Here is a 6078-nt window from a genome sequence, read left to right as displayed (position 1 = left end):
GTGAGGGCAGTTTTTATGGACTTAAACTTTAATCAATTGAATGCGAGTCAAAGGTGCCATTTTTGCTGATGGTGGTGAACAATGGATGACATTTGCTAAAGAGCTTCTCGTCTTCATTATTCTAGATTGAATAATTACTCCTAGGCAAACTGGGAAGAGCTGTTCAAGTTCTTAGTGACGAGAGGAAACTACAAGATTGTAAAAAACCCAAATCCCTGATATTTTTTGTTGTGGCTACTTGTTATTGAGAAGTATATGTCTCTTTTACAGGGTTCTGATTTGGAGCCCTTCTACAGGTAGGACTACAGTTTGGCATTACATTAACCTGAACTCACATAGGAGACTCATATAAGGTCTCCTTGTTTTTGTTTCTGAAGTAGGCAGTTGCCTCAAGGGCTGGCTGATCCATGTAGGATTTTCTTTCTCTCCTTTCCCCTTGAGAGTAGTTGGTACTTTTGTGCAGCATGTTATTTGTACAATGTGGTTCCAATATCCCATGCTGCACAAAAGTACCATTGATTTTTTTTTTTTTTTTTTTTACAAATTTAAGTAATGAGATTCTGATTTTACACTCAGGATGCATAAACATAGACTAGAGAATTTCTGACAAGAGCCAAAGGTGGAGCATGACCTAAATTTGTAAAAAAAAAATTGCTTACAGCATAGTATGGAAACAAAAATACACCACATGGAAGAATAAGTAGTTGTGCCAGAGTCAGTCATGCTATTCTCTTATCATGTTCCTTATTCACAAGTTGGTGGAATTGAACCCGGTTACTCACATTTGATCCAACATTGTTGTATAATTGATGATGAAGTGGGAGAAAGAAATTGAAAAAAATATTTCAACATTAAAAAAGGAATAGTTTTTTTTTCATTGTGGAAAGAGATTAATTTTCATGTACTTGGTTTTATGTTACAGATCACTGGCACAGCAGTGTGGAGAAGCTTGTAAGAAAGCTGTCTGCACAAGCCCAGCTCAACTCACTGCTAAAAGTTATTAATACTTTTAGAAATTTTTAGAAAGAAAATTTAAAACTTGCTCAGACATATCCTTTCTGATGTTTTTGGAACATCCTGTGCCACAGATGTGGCCAGGAAAAAACAATGAGTTCCATCATTTAGGACTATTCCCAAATCAGGTTGGATTGAGCTTTAAATTACATGAATTCCTTCAGCAAAAATTCAAAGGCCTGGCCAGGCCAGAAGGACATACATTAATAATAGTGATAAGCTCTTTTCTGCAGCCAGTTTGTAAATCTGGGTCCAACATTACCAGGCCAATAGTAATGTTGTGAATGAAGTTATTGTGTTGAATCTGTTCATGGAGCATGCTGTTCTTGTGCCATGCCATTCCTCCAGTAGACTCCATCAGCTGCCAGGCAAGAGGAGTTCATGTCTGTAGAGAGTGAGATGCCAACCCTCACTGACACTGGTTTAGAGATTGTGATAAAAGAGAAGGGAAAAACACCAAATAAGCACATGGGTTAATGGCTGCTATTTTAGTCTCTTGGGGACACTGCCAGCTGCCATTAAGTCAAAGTAGCCCTCAGGCTCTACTTGGTTTCATGATGAATAATTTAGGCTTTCCTGGTGCAGAGCCAGGTTGCATTGGCTTTGTATGATAGATTCTACAGATCTCCACTGTGAGCACAGGAGTGTAAATATATGGTGGCACATATGGATGTGATAGATCAACTTCCTCTGTTCTGTTCAACAGCAACAGCAATAATCTTTATGAACTAGAGATTCTGTATAGCCTTATAGATGTCTTCCTTCAGATCTGGATACTTTGGTTTTGTGGAACTTATTTCCTGTCAAAGTCTTCTTTGATATCAATTTATTTTAAGGAGATAACAATGGGATTGGACATTTTTCTACCCACTGAAAAAAGTAGTGCATATCTGAATAAATAACTGAAAGTGGCTTCTTACTGTTCAGGAAGTACAATCAATATGAAATTAGGATTATGGAAACATCTGTGGAAATTTAAGTGTCATCTCAATTTGGGCTCATTCAGATCCTGTATTTTTTCTACTTCCCAAGTAGTGCATTTAAAATCTAATCCTAATTAACACACATAATTTAATTATAGCCATCAAAATATTCTCCTAAAATTGTGTGTGGTAGCTGGGGTTTGGGTATGGAAGGAGGAGGCAAGGACGAAACAAATGTTCACTGATTGTAAAAATCCTTGTTTTGCTAGTAATATATATCTTTAAAGACTTTAAACATACAATGAAATTTTCCTCTCATGAATCAAAGTGGCATAAAAAGTGTGAAGTAAGCACTTGTACTCTCTTTTTCTCCTTACTCATTTCTTGGTAATTTTAAACAAAGGAACTACACTGGAATTTAAAACTTTCCTTTTTGAATTGATTTCCTCATAACTTATCACATAAAATATACAATGTTTCTGCAGGTAGAAACAAATAAATAATGGATGTCATGGACAGAACTTGGGAAGATTTTGAAATTTGAGACAAGCACTGGAAAAGCTGGGGTGGTCTGCTACTACAAACTTTGTTGTACATCAGCAGAACTCTTTGGCACTACTGGATGGTTTGGAAGCCCTATGAGATTTTCAATACTTCTGACTTGTTTTATCACAACAAGTATGAAAGGGAAAGCATCATATTAGGCTGTTTCAGAATGCTGACATTTCAGACCTCAAAGTAACCCAGTTTAGGGATACTATAACCCTTTATGGGCAGCACTCAGGACCTTTTTGCTTGAAGGATCTGTTTACCCTGCAGTCAAACTTCTTGCCTGTGCCCTTGAGTGTACTTTGAGTCTACTCAAATCCAGCTGTTGCATCCCAGGTTTGGGTTCACATAATAGGTTTTTTCTTTGTTAGTTTTCCAGTTCTTTGTACCCTCGTGCATCCCCCGGGTTTTCCCCTACTCCTGTGGTTTCCGTGCCCGTGTCCCCGTACTCGCGGTCCCACTCACCCCAAAGTCTCGTGTCCACCCCTGCCGTGTTCCCATTGGTCGCTGTAGTACACGTCATCACCGCGATGTCTGTACCCATTGGGCGGGAGGGCTCCCCGTCTGCCCTGTCCCTTCCCTATTTGATCCCACTCCTCGGCATGCTCGAGGCCATTTGCGTCCGTGCGAAGCTGGGAGCGGCTGCAGCCTTTCCATCGCAGCTCTCGCAGCCAATAAAGCATCCAGCCGCCACGCGGACGGATTTGGACGAATTCCCTGCCTCTTTGTTTCTTCCCTCGCGCCGACAGCAAAGCGCGGCCAACAGCCCACCCCGGAGCGCAACAGCAAAAGCGCCCGGAAACTGCGGCGAGCCCCGGCCCCGACGAAAAGCTGAGAAGCCCAAGCCGGGCATTCGGGAGCTGACCGGGGCAGACAAAAGTAAAGAGCAGCCGCGTCCAGCTCCCCTGGCTCCCCAGCACAGTGTTTCATATCCACCAGGTCCACCACGATATTTGCACAGTTGCTTAGAGTTCTGCTCTGGCCACTGGTAAGATTTGTTTTCCAGAGATATTGGGAAAAGTTTTTGGGATGACAAAATGGAAATCAAGAAATGTCAGCCTAATACTTCATTGAAAACAAAACTCTACCCTATTATTAACTTCCTCTAAGTCACACCGTTCCTGCTTTGCTCTGTGTTTGTTTGAGGCTCTGTTAATATATTTTATGTCACAGAGAGTTCTCCATGTCAGACGAATCCTATAATGGCAAATGTCCTCAAACTTTGATCAGCACTACTTCTTGTGCATTTCTTGTGCAGGCTTTTACTGTTTTGTCATTTACATACATCTTTCTACTGCATATTCTGTGTGAAAAAGTTTTCTTTCACAAGGTTGTCCTAGTGGTCATGTGGCAATAAAAGTTGATGGATCTAGACTTATTGATGTCTTTCCAAGAGGTGTCAAGATCAGCATTTTTCCTGTCCTAGCAGTAAACTAAAAGAGAATGCAACAGCCTTGGCTTAACAAGGTCAGATACTTTTTCACTTCATAAAAAGATAAAGGAGATTAAAATAAAAAATGGACTTGGTAATGTTTTTTAATATGTCCCTTTCTGTCAAACATGACAATGGAAACAATGAATGACAAAGTTTTTTCTCCTTTTTTAGATCAGATTTATTTCTGCTTTCAGCAGGAAAAGGTTAATTTTGGGGTGAGCAGTCTGAATTTTCTATATTTTTTTCAGAGTGACTTAGGAGATTAGGAGACAATTTCTCTAAGAATGAGTTAAACTCAGATCTAAAGTGAGGCTAAGAACATAATGTAGACAAAATTTGGACCAACAAATTAAATTAAATTAGGAAAGTGTTATTACAGAAATGGACCTTTTCCTCAGCTGGTTCCCATATGCTCCCTTGCACTGTATCCACTTGACTGAAAGTAAATTTTCCTATTATACTGTGAGCTCTCTGACAGTTGTAGAAGACTGATCTGAGATCTCTTTCACCTCATGTTGCACATCTCATTGTTGGAGCAGTTCTAATTGCAATTGCTTTATTGTCAGTTCTGATGGGAGAGGCAACAAGAATATTTGGATTTTCAGATCCCAAATGAATTTTAGAGTATAGACAGTGATTAAAATAATATTTTTATTTCAGCTGAGCAAGTTTATTCCTAAAGAAATATGGAGATTCACTTTTCCAACATAAGCTTTGATTTTAAAGACTTTGTTGACTATGTTTGTGTGGATAGCATTTTCTTAATTTGGAGGTCAAACAACATAAGATTTTGTCCTAAGTGCATATTTTATCTTGAATCTAAAGAGTAGGTATTATAGTAGCAGTGACAGTTTGCTTTCCTTATCCTTCTGTCCCTACAGTGAATTGTAACAGATTCTTCTGGCAGTTTGTTAACAACAAAACAACTTGGGACAGAGCTTACAATACTCTTTTCTGAATTCTCCTCTGTCACTTGAAAAAAACATTTCCCCTCATCATTTTTGCAGGCGCTGTGTTGAAAGAGAAGTAGGAAGAACAACTGAAAGGGATGAACCATTGCTTTTGTGAACAAATAGAAGCAGTTAAGCTAGACACTATTGCATGGAGAGGGAGTAAAACTTGCAAATTGTAGTACTTCTGTTTCATTCCTCTGCCTCAAGATTCTGGGGATGGACAGGTATTGAAGGTGACTTAAACTGCACTTAAGTGCAAAGAGAGATCAATCATCTTCTGTTTTGTCTGAATTATGAATACTTCTAGGTGGAAATCATTCCCATGCCTTCTAGAATACCAGTGCTATGTGGCTACTTCATGTCTATCCAGAGTAAGGTATGGTGGCAAATGTCACTTGCAATTCTGAATTATCTAATCTTAGAAGACTCTGTCAGCTCAGAGGAGAGCAGCTGGTGAAAGTACATGATTCCTACCTTCTTGTCTCTGTACAGAAATGTCAGAAACATCAGGAGTTTGGTCTTAGTGTTTTAAATCTTTACGTATGGGATTTAACCAACTTAATTAAGGGAACCATTCCATCTTCCCTAATCAGAGTAGGTCAGCAGAAGAAAGTGAGACATCCAGCAGCACCTGAGAATCAAGTCAAGGCCGTCACTTTCAGACATCATGGGGATAGACTCAGGGAAGGAACATGGATACAGGATGATACTTAATTGCTCATAACAAGGGAGCCTGACTAAAGGATGTGGGACTGTGAACACAGCCTTAGCTTGCTACTCTAAGATCAGAATCATTAAGAGGGCAGCTGTGTCTTTCTCAAAGCTATCCTAAGTCTTTCTTCCCTACACAGATAGTGAGGTGATTCCCTATGGTTCTTCATCAAATTGTTGGCTCTTAAACTGACCCTTAGCTTTTCGTCCTAGATATTTCTCCGCTTTTCTCAGTTAGTAACTATTTAGAGAAAGAATAAAGCTGTAATTATTCTTAACTTTAAATCATAGATGTGGCATTATATGCCCTAAGAAAGACATGGGATAAAAACTGAGCTGGAAATATACACTACAGCAAAATTGTGAAAAGCTAACAAAAAATAATAAAATAAATTGCACAGCTACACACATGAGTAGTTAAAATCATGTGAGACTTTTGTATTCAGAGCTGCAAATGCTTTTTCAACATACTAAAACACAAGTGGGTTAAATT

The sequence above is a fragment of the Anomalospiza imberbis genome, chromosome 1, assembly GCF_031753505.1.
Source record: "Anomalospiza imberbis isolate Cuckoo-Finch-1a 21T00152 chromosome 1, ASM3175350v1, whole genome shotgun sequence".
Taxonomy (NCBI): Eukaryota; Metazoa; Chordata; class Aves; order Passeriformes; family Viduidae; genus Anomalospiza; species Anomalospiza imberbis.
This window is presented reverse-complemented; position numbering follows the sequence as displayed.